Genomic DNA, 18,912 nt, shown 5'->3' on the forward strand with positions numbered 1-18,912 from the left:
ATTTGAGAAGTTGATTAATGAAATAAAACTGATTATCTAGTTAGGCGGAATGAAAAAAAAATAGTTTGAGTGTCTCCAAGCGACGGCAAACAACATTACCTTTTTTTTCTGTCCAGCTACGTGACATTTGCATGTTTTTAAACTGTTGCTAAAGTCAGCTGGGGCACCCTATCTACAGGTGATAGAAGAAGCAGAGTGAAAGTAGGAAAACGAGAGAACAAGAAAAAATAAAACAGGAAATGCATGGATAAAGTGCACGAGATGACGAATTGCCATAATTTGACGGCACTTCATCCACGCCATGTTAGGTTTTCCTTGCCGCGCATGCCATTGTAGTCCCGCGCGACAATCCAGAGAGGAGTTTCTCGAGCTCCCCGATGAAAACGTCTATGACTGTATTGAAGACGGTGTGACGCTGTTTTTGGGATAAGCTGTCTCTTTCGACACTGTTAGTGTTATAAATAAAAAGAAAAAGGGGATGGTCGCAGCTGTCGCTCACGTCGTCATCTTGCAGTCCTCGAAAAAAAATAATAATAATAAACCACAACTATCATTGTGACAGGTCCTCTATCTGTGTGTTCGTCCCTTTCCGCGTCCAGTACCTCTCCTCTATACCCGAGGGCGAATCGGAAAGTAGTTTCCCCTACTTTTTTATTAGCCAAAACAAGATACATACAAGTAATTGCAAATATACGTACTATTCTGCCTACCTTACACTATTTTTCCCCATAGTCCCCACACCGGTTCAGACATTTGCCCCATCGCAGTCACTAAATGTGAGAAATGTTGTCGTCAGTCAGCGACTCATGCGGCCTCCTCAAACGCTCATTGTCATGCAATTTTTTCACGTCCTTTTGCGAACTCGGAACCCCACCACCTCACACTTCTCACAGCGATACACCTCTTCCCATGCGCAGGCTGCATTTCCCTGTGGATTTCGATGGGCGTTCGTCCGTTGCTCCATAGAAAACGAACCACACTTCGTTGCTCGTACGCCGTGGACGTGTGAAACACAACCGCCATCTTCAATAACTGACAGCCGAGCCGTGCCGCGGGGTTATCGGCAGATGAGGCCGGGCCGGTCCAAGGAAGGTCCACCGCTGCAGGAATGGATATGTCGACTTCGCATTTACAGCTGTAACCTGGCTTTAAAAAAGAAAATAGGGGCCCCCAAAGGTTTTCTTATTCGCTCTCGTATACAGAATTACACCGCTGCCTTTAACATACCATAGAAATTGACGATGACACTGCCCTGTTATCGCTTCATGCATATACTTCTTGTTCTTCGAATTGTCAAGTTTCTTTCTTACTTATTTCATGCTGCCCCTGTTTTTTTTTTTTTTTACTGCTTCGCCAGTCTTTCAGAGGTAATCATTTCGAATGTCACTCGAGCCCCCGTTTCTTCGTTTCCGCAGTGTCTCCTCTCTGCGCAGCGTCTGCGTACAACGGGGCCCGCGTGATTCGTGCGCGGGATCTTCTTCACAGGGGAAGTCACCCGACGTGAGCGGCTTCCTGCCCGCTCCTGTGAAGACGCCGGGCGTAACGGTACACTGGGTCATCGCGAGAACGCCCGGTGGTGGCCGGCGGCGAAAGCAGCGCGTCGCCGGTGCCCGTCTGTCTGCATGCCAGACACACGCGCACACCGTGGCGGGTGTTGTGTGGCGCGCCTTCCTGCAGCGCGCCGGGTGCAAACGTCGCGCCACGTGAAATGGCAAACCGGGAAGCGGTGGCGCGCATCCGTTCGCTGATACCCCGACAACAGCACCGGCCGCCGCCGAAACCGAGCCCGCGGCGCAAAAACAAAAGCGCTGCCGGGTCGTCGCGCCAGCGCGCATCTCGTCGAGGTGTCCCTGTGAGGGACGTGCCCGCTATTCATCGATAATGTCCAATCAGCGGCGTGCCCGCGTCTTCCAGCTCTGTCACTAGGGCCCAACCAGCACAGTTTCGAGTTCGCTGCCATCGCGTGCACCGCTGATTCGCCTTTTCCTGTTTTCACGCGATTGGCCGCGTGTCGCATTAGGGCGATATCGCGGCCCCGCCGTGCTGTATCGCCTAGAGATAGAGGCGGCGGATTGTTTCTTTCGGTACGCGTCATCCCCGTACACTTTGTTGTATTGCTCTCAGAGTTGTACGCGTAAGCAATTACACGCAATCAATTACTTGTAATCAATTATGTTTCTTGATAATTTTATAATTTAACGATTACATTGTTTACTCGGTAACGTTCCCTGTAATTCAATTATTTTATTTCAGTACTACATTACATGTAAGCAGTTAAATTTTTGATGAAACAAGCTGCGACAGGCGACGCAGTTTTGAGAACTTGAATTTGGTGAGAACTACAGCGTCCAAAGGGATGAAAAAATGTACGTAGGTTACCGCCTTCCAACAATCAGCGTCCTGCAGCTACGCCTTGTTCACCCCAACACGGCAGACTGGCAGATTTGCAGAATACTCTTGCAAGTCCGACCTATGAGCGTTCCTCATATAATAAATATCTCTCCCCTGGAAGCGTTTATAGGTGGCAGTAATAGGTGATAAGAGCCGCTGCCGAATTCTTCGCTCAGCGTAGTCTATATGACTTCTCTGATATAGACCAAAGTTTTTTGGCAGGTGAACTGGTACGTTTCTGTTTGATATTACATACGCACCTATTTTTGTGATTGTAACACACGAGCAGTCTTTCTAGGGCTGAATAACATGCAACATTGTATTAAGTTGCATTAAGAATTTGGACACTTTTTTCAAGGAACGTGAACGTTTGCTGGCAGCCGTATACAGTTAATCGTTCAAGTCTCAATGGCTAATGAGTGAAGGGCGCCCAGAGGAGGTCCACCAGATGTCGGCCGGCAAATTGAAATGGCTCGATGGCGATGGCCATTTCGGACCTTCAGGGAAGCACTTACTACAATTTTGCAGTTTTTCACTGGCCCTGTCGCGAATGCCTTTCCCTAGCCCCAGCAACAACGCAGCGCTGCTCTTCATAGAGAAACCGTACCGGAGCATCGCGGCATTGAGTAACCACAGTCGTTCGAGAAAGGTGTTCGTACGTTACTACACTTATCTCAGGCGCGCACGCTGAGCGCGTTTTTAGTGTCACTGCCATACGTGTTCACAAGAAAAAACGAGGGAATATTACCGAATAAAACTTTGAAAATTAATACTTAGTGAAGATAAGCAACGTGCGAAGGGCTGCAGAGGACGCATTGAAAGAGCCATGTAAGCTCGTTCTATTTACTGTATTTGTGCAATGTTGATAAAATGCGGACGAAAGTAACGTAAAATAATCGATTACATTTTTTTAGTAATTGCTCAATTAGTTTCGCGGGGCAGTAATTAGTAATAGTAATCCATTACATTTTTGAAAGAAGTAATTGTAATTGTAATCGGCTGCTTTTTTTTTTTTTTACTTCCGTGCCCGTAATCGCCTCTACCTCCTCGACGTTTGCGTAGAACTGTTCGCTTTCAAACGACTCAATCGCGCCCCTGGGGCGCGATCAGAGATCTTTGTTCGATACGCGTTCTGTTCGCTTTCTGCAACGTCACAAAGTGGCCGTATGCAAAATTTCTGAGAACGGGGCGGAGAGAGCAACCAATCGGCAAGCGGTGAACTCCCCGGAAGTTTACTTCCCTCGTTTGTCGTCTGCTTGCAGACAGTATATTACAAAACGAAATGTTTCTCGTCTTCCAACGAATGAAATCTTTCTAAAAAATTCATTTTTTTTCTTCTCAAGCTTAAACACGCTTTGAAATACTAATACCTGTGACCGCTATAATTTATAACTATTAGTTTCTCTGCGTCGTCCATAGGTGGTGTCGCGCACAGCGAGGAAAAAAAAAACAAAAAGGAAAAAAACGAAAAAAAGAATACGACGGGAACGGTGGCGGTTTGTGGTGTAATCACCGGGTGTAATGAGAAACAACGGATCCTGTCGGGCTCGATAATAGAGCAGCAAAAATAAGATTTAAACATTACTGCAGCTGTGCGCGTCGGACATATTACACGCACAAGGAAATCGAAGTTTTTTTATTAGTAGGTGTTGAGGAACGAAAGAGTACGTCTACATCAGAGCCGAGACCCAGTTATTGAGGGTACCGTCTTCCTCATATAATACGCGATCACATACCACAGGCATAGAAGCACGCTAAGTGTACAGAAAAAAAGAAAAGAGAGAGAGCATAAACAAACGCAAGTGTGAAGAAGTAAAAAAAAAATAAAGTTAATCAGAAGCAGCGTCACATGCACCGAAACGCTTTTACACGTACGAACGAATGCCATATTGTTCTGGTAGTCCTAAAAGCCAACACTTAATGTAAGTAGAGTTCGGAATAATCCTTAAATCAAATCAAATTGATTAGGTTGCTGTTCACAAGAACAACTGGCCCACAGCGCTGTCAAAGTATATATCTGTTTAGTGGGGCATGACCATGCACCAGGTACTTTAATATTAAGAAAACAAAAAACACTAGCCAGAGGAAAAAATAGCCAGGGACCGAATTCACAAAGATTTTTGTTCGTTATTGCACTTTGCCATTCATCAGCTGCCTTCGTTAATTTTATGTACAGCATCAGAATTGGCTGGAATTTTGTCTTACTAACAATTCTAGCCTAAGACCGCTTTTTGAATCATCCAAACCGATTTTCATGAAAGCTCCAGGGAAGGGGGAGGGCCGCACAAATGATTTGAAGGGTCGCTAAAGCTACGAGTCACCAGCAGCAGTCAGGGAGGAGCATAGATAGAATCAGTTACGGCCACTGTAATTTAGTTTATGGAGGGCTGAAGCTATTGCCACAAATTCTACAAGAGGAACAGATACTACATAGTCTTCCTTTTCTTTATGAGATGTATAAAACGTGGGAAGTTTGCCAAAGAAAGGGCTGGCGATCCTCAGATCTTACTTAGAAGAAACAGAAAAACGGGAAAGAAAGATAACGGAAGCATTAAACGCTGTCAAAAGTCTATAACAAAATAGCAAAACACCAACAAAGCAAGCCCGCGGATCACGGAGAGGAGAAATTAGCGAGAAGAAAGAAACACACAAGAGTGAACAGGACACATGAACATAGGGGAAATTAAAACTGCATATAAACTACTGCTCACAAGGAATTTATCAAGTCATTGTCCATGAGAAAATCGCGCTGTGCCTAGTTAGCTAATCTCTGTTTTTTGGGTCGCGACCCGGGTCCTAGCACTTTTTGTACAAAGGGCGTGTATCTAAATTGTTCAAACGACTGCGAAAAATTTCGCTGCTGGTCATATTTTAGCACTCAATCAAACGCGGCTCGAAAGAACCTTGTGTCTGCAATGCGGGCAGGCAGATGATGCCCTTTTCTTCGCACGAGGCAAGAACTATAAGGCACATAGGTCACCTCAAGCCGCAAGCGGTGTAGGAGCGCGTCTAGTGTGCGGTCGAGCTTAATGTTTAGAGGAACACGAAGCAAACGGTCAACACTTACAATAAAGACGGCTTCGCAAGATCCATGTTGCCCGGCATAACTTGCATCGCAGACCGCAAAGGAGGCTGCTAAGAAGACGACATGTGGCAGTGTGTCTAAAGGCCTCAGCAGCCAATATATATCTTACTTCATTGCCTAACACAAGAATATAATATGGAATCCACTGAAATCAGTCTCAATATACCGCAATATGCCACAAGAATCAATATTTTAGTAATTTCATGACATAGTGGGGAGTAAGAGGGAAACAATAATGTGTTAGTGTCTCCAATGCTGTTTAAAGTAAGATAAATGAGCTGTTTGCTGCTGTACAGACTTCGGCAACAAATTTCTCAGTTTGAAGAAAGCATTGCAATTCTGCCATTTTTGATAACTTTTTGTGTGACAACCTCTAACCTTTCCATGTGTTTTGCGCCGGGATGTAAAAAAGCATCCTTCGAAATAGTCTTTGTTGAAGATCCACATGTAGATACAAAAGGGGAGCCCTCTTGTAACTTTCTCATATGCAGTGAACTTGCTGCTCTTCGTAGCGCGCTTCGTGCGATTCGCGAGAAGCCACTTCAGCAACGGAGCGCGTTCAGTGATACCAAAGCCGCTCTACATTGTTTACTTCCCGCCTTACGCCGTGGACCCAACGAATAACTAGTTCTAGAAACTCAAGAGCTTCCTCATCACCTCGTCTAGCAGGGATAATGCGCCATGTTTCACTGGCTTCCAAGCCCACTGTGGCATGGTGGACGATGAACATGCCGATGAAGCTGCTAGATCTTCTCATAAGGCGGGCGTGCAGGAACCCATCCCGCTGCCAAGGACAGATGCAGCAGCCAAATTTCACGTGCTGACGAATAATGTCACAAAGTCTTCGTGGAACACACTCCGTTACCAGTACAAACGTTTGCATCACCTTGACTTCTCTCTTCAACTTCATTCGCCGTTTGGGTATCCATAACTGGGAAAACAGTAATCTTACAACTATGGCTTGGTGGCGCTTTCACGAAAGCCTTGCTTTCCGCATCGGAATGGGCGATGAAACTAACGAAAATGTTTTTAGCCGTTGTCCTCCCTCAAGCGCATACAGACAGCCACTAGTGAACGCATTTACTCTTGACCGGCCGTTTTCAGAGCGGAAAATCCTGGAGTGTCGGCCTATACGGTCGTCACACCAGAAGCCGGTCAAGGCGCTACTAAGCCAAGTCACGTACGGTCTCACCTACCTAGAACTTAGTAAGACCGAGGTCGAACAAGCCGATATGCTCATCCGCACCGCCTACAAGGCTGCCCTCGGACTACCAACAGGAACACCCACGGATCACCTTCTAGCCTCAGGGATCTACAACACCTTTGAGAAGCTGAGGGCCGCGGTCCTCATGTCACAACGAGAAAGACTCAGCCTCACGACCACAGGTAGGGAGGTCCTATACGTGACTTAGGGTATAACATGCGGCCGCAATACAGCGACGAAGAGCTCGTACCCCTTTCCGCCAATATCCGAACCCAAATCCACTCCGAACCTATACCGGAAAACATGAATCCCTTGTATCACCGAGCGTGTCGCGCTGCCAGAGCCAGACAACTTGCAAAACAGTACGGAACAGACCCAGACACACATTACATGGACGCAGCCCGCTGTGACAGACATGGCTTTTCGCTGGCCGTCGTTGGCTCGGCACGAAGGCCAGGTATATTCACCTACGCCTCAGCCAAGACCAGCTGGGCAAACAAGACGGAAGCCCTAGCGGTCACCCTCGCAGTCAAAGCCGAAGGAGCGACGAGGCAGGGGTCTCCTCACAGACTCTCAAATAGCATGCCGTTATTTCACTAGCGGCCGCGTTCCTGCGTCTGTCACCCTCTTCTTTGGTACAACATTACATCAGGAATGCAGAATCATAGGTGCCCGGGACACATCGCAGCCACGGGGAAAGACAGAGCGGACAGGGCAGCTCGAGCTATGACTCGCCGAGCGAGTGTCCCCCGTCCAGGCACCCTCCGTCCGTCCCAGAAGCCCTACACGCCCCGGTATATCCTAGAACTTGAGCGTCGCGAAAGAGAGCGCCACTCCCCGCCACATCCTCAGTTAGCTAGGTGTGAAGGAAGCGTATGAGTGGCGCTGCCTGCAGACAGACCCGCACCTACGGTTAAAACATGTTGTCCACCCCACCGCATACGTGGGCACTTGCCCGTGGTGCGAAGGCCAGCCTACTCTCGCCCACATTACGTGAGAATGCGAGCTCAGGCCACCCAAAATTAATACGCCTCACATTCCGGCGCAATAATTCAGAACGGAGCATTGGGAGACCTGGCTCGCCAGCGACGAAAAGGAGGCCCGAGAGGCACTCCTCGACCAAGCACGGCGGGCTGCTAAGGCCAATGGAGCCCTGGACTAGAGGCCCCACCCACCTGCTTCCACAACCCTTTCCTTATACAATAAACGTTTTTCAATTCAATTCCACGTTCCAGTAGCCTGTCAGAGACATTGTGATACTCCTGTACGTTCCCCAGCATCTTATTTATTTATTTATTTATTTATTTATTTATTTATTTATTTATTTATTTATTTATTAGTTTGTGTTCATTCTCCGCTATTCTTGCCTCTGTGCCCGTATTCACAAAAATGTCATAAGCTAGAATTGTTCGTAAGGGAAGATACTAAACAATCTTGATATGTGACATATTATTAAGGAATGCGGCAAAAAGCCAATGGACAAATGAAAACCTTTGTGAATTCTGCTCCAGATGACTATTAAGTCCGGCATGGTACAGTGCTGCGGTACACTACAGCAATTTGCAACATGTCCATGTCGTTGGCATCCGGAGAATTGTACAACCCCAAAAAATCCTGAAACAGTACTGAAACACTATAACTGGTGATACCTAGGCTAACCCGGTACGGAGTCATGGGAGGCGAAGAGAAAAGCACCAATCGAAAATAAGCGTGAATATTCCAATACCACACTTTCCTTCGCTTGGTGAGGCATCAGTCGCAATAATTAGCTTTCTCCTTCCTTCTGACGTAATGCAGAAAGCGAAGTGTGTAGGCCGCGTCTAGTCATAAACAGTGTAGGAGGGCAACCATTGTAGGGTCAATTTTCATGTTTACAGGAAACCGCAGAGTACAGATTTACTTGATACAGCAGTAATGTCTTGGTTTGCTCATTGAATTGACAGCATATCTTCAGACAGAGTCCTACGCAGCTTACAAAACTGTTTTTTTTTTTGCATCAAATGGTACATACTCATCATGATTGCAAAGGTCTCACAGAAAAGGCAACCAGGAGACTTTTGAAACTTTGGAAGACTGTATCAAGACTATATTCAATTCAGTAAAACAGCAACGAAAGGAAACCACGTGTTCTTGTTCAACACAGGCAATTCAATATATGAACGTTTCCTAATAAAAAAGACCGCAACAAAAATTGGACGCGAGATAAAACTTTAGGACGTTTAATTTTATGTATCTTTAATGTGAGTCCTAAAACAACGTGCTTAACCTAGTTTCTTTTACTGAAACTAGGTTTTTCCTTACAAATAATTAACCGCGTAATTTCAATAAATTATGTTTGCATATCAGTAGAGCCCTTTGGGAAGCACACATCAATATTACGTCAGCAGACAATGTTTTCCCCTTAGACACACACGGTGCAACGACGCAGTGTTGCCCATTATGGCCCAAGTGTTACACACAGTACGTTTATACTGTGGCCGACTGCTGCCTTGCAGCGTCCTCCGTGCGGCGAGCCTCTGACGCCCCACCGCTCCGTGCAACGTGCGCTGAACCCTTTTCTGACGATCTTACATCACACCGCAGCGTTTCGCCACCGCTCGAACGCCTATGCGCCGTTCTATTGTAATAAGCCACTGACGTCACGTGTCACCATTACGCCACTGACGTCATTACGAGGCGCACCACCGTCACGTACGTTTCGTCGCTGTGATTTCTGCACTTGGTTACCCCTAATTAAAGAACACGCTCCTAAGAACAACGACAGAACGCGCATGAATTCAACTGAATGTGTGCAAAGCTTGCGCACGATGTTTTTATTCATGCTCTCAGCAGCAGGGGCTTACAAATCGTGAACATGCCTCTTTACAGCTACGGATATGGGGTCACACGTTAAAGAATTATCACAACTCCGGTAATTAACTGCGCCTTCTAATTATCCCAGAGCATTTACGAAAGCACCTTCAGCCTGTTCAACACAATGTACATGCTATATAAGAATCAGCTCGTTACCCCGATTTCTGTACTAACCGTTCGGAATAATAGAGCAGCCTGTAGTCCTGCAACTAGCGAAGTTTCTTTTTTTCGTTAAGTTACTCAATCCACTCGCCGTTTCGTATTGGGGAGGCTGTGTGGACGGTTATGGGCTGTAAATAAAGATAAGGTGCGGGACTCACGTTAATTTCTGGTGCAATGCAAATGGCACCAGTATTATAGCGAGAAAATTGTGTAAAAGAAAAAGCAGCATTTACGAGATTAACTGTCCATGATGTTCTCACCGGCAAGATAGCTTTCTTCCTTAAAAACAAATAAAGACAAAATTTTGGCATTTACGTATACGAATGTAGGCTTAAGCAGGGAATGGCTTCCTTATTCCAATATGCGTACCTGCTTTAGTCCATGTCTCCTTTTATTAAGTGCTAACTTCCATGTATGCTTGAGCTGTTTAGTGTGTTTGCGTGATAATGTGGATACGCACAACCAGCATGCCGCGAAATGCTCTGGAGCTCTGTGGCGTACATGAGGAACACGTAGCCATAATTAATTTTGACCTAGCGAAACCCGCAGATTTTGTGTATCTTATGGTGGCGGGAGGGGGGGTCATTTTTATACTTCCAGATATAGGGGTAACTGAAGAAGGGGCAGCTTGCCCGCCGTGGTTGCTCAGTGGCTATGGTGTTGGGGTGCTGAGCACGAGGTCGCGGGATCGAATCCCGGCCACGGTGGCCGTATTTCGATGGAGGCGAAATGCAAAAACGCCCGAGACCCATGCATGGGGGGCATGTTAAAGATCTCCCTGTGGTCAAAATTAATCCGCACTCCCCCACTACGGGGTGACTCAAAATCAAATCGTGGTTTCGTCACGCAAAACCCCACAATTCAATTAAATCATATATATGTACCTCTCTCAGTCGCCCCAGTGGCACATACCCGGTCGCCCTTGTGACACACGATTTTAGACTGCACTATCCCAGCACCAGTCCATGAAAAGGGCGAGATAGGCTCGACCGACAGAAAGTGGCTGGACTCTGAGAAGAACGCTTCGCATTAATAGCGGACGCACTTGAAACGTGAGATTAGACTGACGACGGTGCTCGTCGCTATCGCGGTGATTTTAGTGTCGCTTCTTTTTTTGTGGGCACAAGTTGGGCAAAAAAAAAAAGTTAAATTCGTAACTCACACTCCTGGCAGTATTTATCATTCTTCACCGTCACTACAATGTAACACTCAAGACGTCGACATTCTTTGAACGTGAACGCACATAAAAAATAAAAATAAAGGAAAAAGCAGGTGCCGTGCTCAGGCAGACAATTACCCATGTTGTCCCGCACTACGGGACATATTTATGCCCCGCAACATGGACCCCGAGTTCCATCAGGGCTGTCGGCAGGCCACTTGGCGACGCTACGGCTCGCAAGATGGAGTGGTTTGCACGGACGCGGCGAGTCACCCTCGCGGCGACCTCATGACCGCGGTGGGAGTGGATCACAAAGGACGCTTCATAGAAGACATAACAATCACGGCTGGCCGAGTGGTGGAAGCAGAGGAAACCGCGATTGCCATGGCCATGCGTGCGGAAGCGAATACCGACATCAGCGATAGCAAGCAGGCCATCGGCAATTTCGTCCGCGGAAGAATTTCCCAACAGGCGTAGCGTGTCCTGACGCGGCGCCCCTTAAGCTGCTGGAAAACTCCCGTGTGGACCACCGCTCACGCGGCTGTGCCCGGCAACGCGTCGGCTCACAGTTTGGCTCGAGATCTCGCGCGCCGAGCCTAGTCCGCGGATGCGGACGGCGTGAACGAGGAGGAGAGACACGATGAAGCCTGCGAGATTTATCATGAAATAGCCCATAGGCATCGCTTGAGACGTCGCACACTCCCACCACCGGACAAGCAGCTCGACAAAACGCAAGCGGTCGCGTTTAGGCGACTCCAGACAAACACGTACCCACACCCAAAGTACATTAACAAAATCACAGGGGGCAAGAAAGGCGACCTATGTAGGCTCTGTTCACAAACGGGGCACTTACACACATAATGTGCGAATGCACCTCGCTCCCGTTTTTTCATCCCCCGGCCATCAGCGAGACTGTCTGGACCGCCTGACTCAGGTCCAGGGACGTCGACCGACAGCTCGAACTGGTGAACTGGGCGGAGGAGCCCAGAAGGCCCAGGGCCTTACTTGAGCCCGATCCCTCAGCCACCTTCCCCCTCCCCCTTTTCAATAAAGTTTATCACCACCACCACCCGCACTACGGGGATACGTTGGAATGTTTTGTGTGCATCACGCGCGAGTATCGAGAAGCAGTATTCACAAAGCTTGTTGTTCGTATTTTTGCCATGCTGGACATATTAGTGGCGAATTTTCCTTTTTTGTTTTACTTTAGTTTTGTCTAGTTTCGAAATATTGCTTACTGCCGTTATACTGTCTATTAATTACTTCATCTACTTAGATTTGTATCTCATTATTTATTATTACTGGAATTGTACCAATTGAGCTGTTGTTGCTACAGACCAGGGGAAAAACTGACCCAAGCAACCTGTTACATTCAGTTTGAAACGGCGGTCTTGGTATTTCGCAAAGCATTCATTTTTCTTATTGACGGTCAACGGTAGATTTCTGGGGAGATAAATAAACGTTGAATGGGGAGATAAATAAAAAAGCATAACGTATGTATCTAGTGATTCTGTAGCTGAAACCATGTTATAATTGGAACGACTTCTGACCATACTTTTATACTTTAGTTATGAAGTTTTTATGCTTGCGCCCGTTCTTATTTTTGGTTTTGAATATTATTGACTCAGAAGTGTAGGAAGGAAGTGCTTGCATCCTTAGCTATAATGCGCAGGGTTCGTTTTGTTCTTGTAGACGCTATCTATGGCTGTTCTGGCAGTTACGTATACAAGATCGTGAGAGATTATACTAACCAATGATCTGAATGAAGTGACCGCAGATGCGGATTATGTTAATTTGTTCAACTACACGTTTGCTGCGGTTTTCACTGAAGAACCTAACGCGCCGTTCTCTTTACCTTTGCTTGTCTTTGAATGCGATATGGCAACGATCAACTTTTGTGAACATGGAATATCGTCCATAATAGAAAATATTAATCATCATCCTCAGTTTGCATGCATAAAATTAACTCCAAAATCTTTAATAAGAAGGACTACATATAATGCTTCATTTTATCTCACTAATATTTTCGCAGTCACTTTCTTCAGGAACCATTACTTATGACTGGAAGACAGGGAAGGTAATTCCAGTGTACCAATCAGGCAAACTAATTTCCTCACTTAATTACCGCCCCATCTTCCTAACAAGCATCTGGCGTAAAATCATGAGACATGCCATCTACGCCATCATCACGCATTTTCTTGACAATAACTACTTTTTTAAATCGTCCACAGCATGAGTTTCCCAAGGGATTGCCATGTTAAACATAGCTTGCAGTTTTCCTACACGACATTCATACCAACCTCGATGCTAACGTACAGACTGACACTATCTTGATTATCCAAGATCATTTGGCAAAGTCCCCATCAACGATTGCTTGCAAAACTCTTCCGCCTAAATTCACGTTCTACTGTCTTATTCTAGATTACAGAATTTCTTACTCATCGATCGCAATCTGTCATCATAAATAATCACCCAACTACCCTGGATTCAGTAACGACTCGTTCCTATTCCTAATCTATATTAATGACTTACTTTTGCATATATCCTTTATAAGATACGTATTTTCACCGATGACTGCGTTATTTACGGCGCCGTGCTCAATACTTCTGGTAACACAACTCTACAGAATGACCCTGCTCATATTTCAGAATGGCGTGCGACTTGGTTAGCGACATTACATGTCAACAAATGCAAAACATGTTCACCCGCCGCCGTAATCCTCTCTGGTTTCTGTATACAATTAATAGCTTGTCTCTGGGATAAACTAACACCTATACATAGACGTCATTGCGTCCTAACGGCATGACGTGGCGCGCGCATGTTCATAACGCCATATCATCTTGTAACAAAACTTTAGGCTTCTTAAAAGCTCCTCTGCGCAACGCTCCAAAACACGTGAACTTACTTGCCTACATTCACTGTACGACCGAAACTCGATTACTCCTCCGCTGTCTAGAATCCGCATCAAATAATCTCATGGACGCTCTTGAATCAGTCGAAAACCGGGCATCTCGGTTAATTCACTCCCCATACTCATACGATGCCAGTGACCGATTGTGATTGTGTGTCTACGCTCCTTCCTTTCCTTATCTCTACTTTGTTACCACTTTACCTCCCCCTCCCCTCTCTCCCCAGTGTAGGGTAGCCAACCGGATCTTTTTCTCTGGTTAACCTCCCTGCCTTTCCCCTTTCCTCTCTCTCTCTCTCTCTCTCTCTCTCTCTCTCTTGTCGGGTCTACCAACACTCGCTCGGCGCCGACGCACCGCTTCCTTCTGCCTTTACCATTATTTTTTTTTACAGCACTACCCTTCGAGTTGAGTTGAGTTGAGTTGAGTTGAGTGGTTATAGGCTACTGGTGGGATTAGCTTTGCAGTTGCTGCCGGCAATTGCTCCACCGTAGCGACACTTAAGATACATAAATCACATAAATCAGACACAGACCTCAGATCTACACATAGTCACTCCTAAGGTCACCATGTGGAGGCCAAATCCGCGTCCTGCAGGTAATTTAAAAGAAGACGAGAAACCTCCTCCCTACTCAACTGGTTGCCGCGCGGGAAAACAATGTCCTGAATGGAACTGTGGGGAATTCCTGTCTTTTGAGGGACCCGAATAACACACTCCTTTCCGCGTTATACAGAGTATAGCACATAAGGAAATGTTCTATGTCACCGCACACACCAGAGGTTCAATATAATGGAGACAACGCCAGGCCAGTCTTCTACTTCCCCGCAGGGGTACGAGCAGAGGCCGTGCGAATGCGGAGCAGTAAAGTGGCTTGGTTTCTTTTGAGACCCTTGGTCACACATGGCTTGTGAGGTGAGCTCCACAAAAAACTGAAGTGGCGCAACACCGCTTCTCTGAAGAGTCTCTTGTCCTCTTGAGGCATGCACTTTTCTCAATGGATTCCCAGACAGCGCTCTATGGGCGAGGCGGTCCGCCATCTCGTTGCCTATGATACCTTTGTGCGAGGGCACCCATTGGAAACGTATGGAGCCTTTGATATGGAGATTGTGCACCGAGCGTAGGGAGCTAAGACATGAGGCATCAGTATGGAACCCATGCTCCAACCTTTGAAGGGCGGATTTTGAATCTGTAAGAATGACAACAGGTTGAGGCGTACAAAACCGTAGCTTCTTTAGAGCTGCCTCAATGGCAACGCTTTCGGCCGTTGTGGAGGACACGACTGCAGTGAAGCGAACAGACCAATCATACTTCAAAGAGGGAATGCGAAAAGCAGCTGCACTAGATCCTCTGACCTTGTCCACAGAGCCATCAGTAAATATTTGAATATGACGTGTATATTCAGTCACAAGATGTTCCAGTACGAGCGAACGCGTTGGTGCCAAAGGAGAACTCCGTTTAGCGCGAACGTGAGGAATTGTCAACGAACAATCGAGGCTCGCGAATGACCAAGGTGGTTTCAACCTCTTAGTTCGACCTCTAGCGTCAAAGCAGAGGTAACCAAGAGTATTAAGGGCCAAGTGTGCTTGGGACTCAGATCTCTTTCGAAGGCTCTGTAGAAGGGCTCGCCCGGCTATCGTCTGTTTGAGGCGGTCAATTTGCATCAATAACCTTTGTGAAGCAACTAGGCTAAGAGGTCTCGACAGAGACTAATAAACTACTGCATTGTTAGGAGCAGTCTGCGGAACGCCAAGAGCCCTCCTTAGGCCCTTCCTGTGCAAAACCTCAAGTCGTTCCAGCTGTGATATCGATGGGGAAATTAAAGGGAGCTGATACATTATTCGACTCGTCACTAGTGCATCGTGCAACCTGATCATTGAAGAAGGGTGATTTCCCCATTGCTCACTTGCAACTCTACGGATCACATTGAGACGCGGAGATAGTGATGTCACAATAGAGTCCACAGCTCGTCGCCACTGTAGACGGTAGTCAATAATGACGCCCAAAAAGCGCTTGTGCTTCAATTGACGAAGGCAAGATTGATCAAGGTCTATCTTCAGCCGCGCATACCGTCTTCCTCTGCCTGGAAACATGATGAAGGCAGATTTTTCCACTGGGAGAGTCAACCCAACACCTTTAAGGTAATTTTGAACTGAAAGTAATGCCTGTCGAGCTATCAGAGCTAAACACTTGTGTTGATATCCGGTTACCAAATACAAATGTCGTCCGCATATATCGACATATGGATATGCCTGTAATGTTTTTGCACTTCAGCGGGAAGACCAGCCATTACAACATTAAACAGCGTTGGGGAAAGAACACTTCCCTGAGATACACCTCGCGATACCGCCCTTTCGGTGCTTATGGTACTTCCTAACCGCACTTGAATTTTACGATCACTGATAAATGAGTGAATGAATCGCAGAAGATAGCCCCGTACGCCTATGGCCTGCAAATTATTTACTATTGAGCTCTGAAGGACGCTATCACAAGCCTTTGATACGTCTAGGAAAATAGCTAGTGTTGAGAGGCCGAAAGCTCTTTGATGTTCAATGTGGCTTATCAAGTCCAAGAGGCTATCTTGCGCGCTTAAACCTGTGCGGAATATAGGTTGCTTGATGAAGGGTAGTGCTGCATGTTGGCAGGGCCCTTCGAAGATAGAAGGGCCCTGCCAACATGCAGCACTACCCTTCATCAAGCATCCTATATCACATCCGCATCGCGCATATCGCACCGGACCAGCCACCTGCGGAAGGTTTCACGACCATGTACTCCAACACCAAGATTCTTAGCCTCGTTCTTTCCTTCGAATGGTGGCAGACTGGAACGGCCTCCCGCCTGCCATTCTCGGCATCACTTGCTCATCAATAGATTTATAACACGTCATTGACCATCTCCAACTGAGTTGTGCTTGAATTTTTGCATTCTTTTACTGGATCTTGTACAATATCAAATCTTGTAGCCCACCCCTTATGCAATTCCCCCAAAGTCGGGGGACTTTAAGGAAAATAAACTGAACTGAGCTGTTTCAGCGACGACTGTAGCGAGATCATAGAGCTAGGGGATTTGGGACAAAATAATTTTCGATGAACTGAACTTATAGCAGCGACAGAGTCTTAAGATTTTCGATGGTCACAATAATCTCTTTATTTACACGATTTCACTAATTAATTTTTTAGTTAGTGACTTTAGCTAAAATGTTGCACTCGCAGAATTGAAGCCGGTTAGTGCTGAAAACATGTACACCTAGTAAGAATCCGCCTTTTTCATTTTTCTGCGCTGCCCTCAGCCGCACGCTGCTATTTCGGAAGGATGCCGGGGCTTTCGCCGGTCGATTTGCGTACTTGCGCCCATGTTGAGTGCTAGTCGGTTGTGCGTTTCGTGGATCGCAAATAATTATTAATGGCTTCCTCCGGGCAGTACATAGTTTCAGGGGAGCCATGTAACACTCGCCGACTACTAGGTGGGCAGACCTGAGTGACCTGTTGTACTAATTAACAGCCCCTTAAGCAACGGCGGCTGTGATTCGGATACATATGTTACGCGCTGTTATTACTAATTCTCGCTTTTCTTTAACTTCATCATACTAACAGTTTGCGCGTGCCATAAAGCATTTTTGAAGAAAACTGAAAGCTCGCATGAGCGCTCACTGATAGGCCGTGTTGTTCTCTCGCGAAAATGCGCATGCTATCGCTGACACCATCGGTAACAGTGAGTAAGACGGTTGCTTATGCTGCTGTACAGAACGCACCGCCTCATTGTTTCTCGTTTGACGCAGAGGTAAACAGTTCATCCTTCGAATTAAGAAATATGTCAGCATCACAACACGTAAAAACCCACCCAACTACGCAGTGAATGCGGCCGGCAGCCTACGGGAACGGTGACGGCGTTGGCACAGCGCTGTATCGCCGCTTGCCGCTTATTGTGTACGCGCCGTGCGAAGTGGTGTAGTCTATATGAAATCACTAAGGTCGCAACTGAAGTATGAAAGCAGTTCCCTTCGTCCTAACTGCTTAATTTTCAGTTCATGTCGGCCGGTAGCGGGTGCACGAGCCCGACGGCGCCAGGCCTAACCTTCGCTGAACAGGATATCAACATTGGTTGAAGCTTGTGCACTTCAACTTCCTATGCATGTTTTGACTCATTCTGAGTGCGATTAATTATATATACAAGCGAAGGCATTGTCGGTTGGCGTTCCGTCGAACGATCGTCGGCACGCTGCAGTGATTTTATCAATGTTGTCGACAAGAAAGCCCGTCCCAGCACAACTCGCGCCCACCGGTTACGTCGCTGTCGGCCTCGTATGATAAAACGGTCTCAGCGACACACTGTGCTGAATTGTCAGCCAATCGTTGGCGTGAGCGTCTTGTCGGCCTCGCATCGACCAAGTGTTACCGCGTTTTAAGCGATTACGTGAAGTCAAACAAGCGCTGCCACCACCAGCAAGTGACGCTGCAAGAGGACTTCGTTAGTAACGTGGCGTGTTTAAGCCTCGCCCAAGCATAACGCTGGGGTTTTTTGTGAAATTTGCTAGCCATCAATGAAAGGCCGCTCACGGTGCAGGCCGGACGAAGTTTTGGTCGCTTTCTGTTTCAATGTGCAGTTGCAGTCCTACGCTACGCACATTTTCGGCACTGCACCAACGTCGAGCTACCAGTGGGGTTTCAACGCCGTGCACGGCATGATTGTTTGCAGCCGCGCTCATCCGAGTTTCTTTTTTTTTTTTCGGGGGACTTTTTTTTCGAGATCGGGACGTGCGACCACGTGCGCGACCCTTACAAAACGTTTCGCGACTAATCCGCTAGGGCAGGGCGCATGCGCCGTCGCGCCGTGAAAAAAATAAATAAAAGGGCCGATTATCACCAGTTTTGAGATAGCCCTACACAATATCAGCGACGAGGTGCGTTGCTGTTGTATGTATAAATTTTGTCTTGACCCACTTTGCAAGAGGAAGGCGTTGTAGGAAATCGATACGCCAGTGCATATCAGCGCAATGTTTGCGAACCGACACGCTTCGATTTTTCTGTTGCTATATGCGCGCCGAAGCAATTATGTCGAAAGGTCATTAGCCAAAAAAAAAAAGATCATAACTTTGTCCGGGTTTCTCGTATAGATTCTGGCGTCTACCGCTGTTACGAACCTTGGCCAGAAAAA

Source organism: Dermacentor variabilis, chromosome 1, assembly GCF_050947875.1.
Source record: "Dermacentor variabilis isolate Ectoservices chromosome 1, ASM5094787v1, whole genome shotgun sequence".
NCBI classification, from domain to species: domain Eukaryota; kingdom Metazoa; phylum Arthropoda; class Arachnida; order Ixodida; family Ixodidae; genus Dermacentor; species Dermacentor variabilis.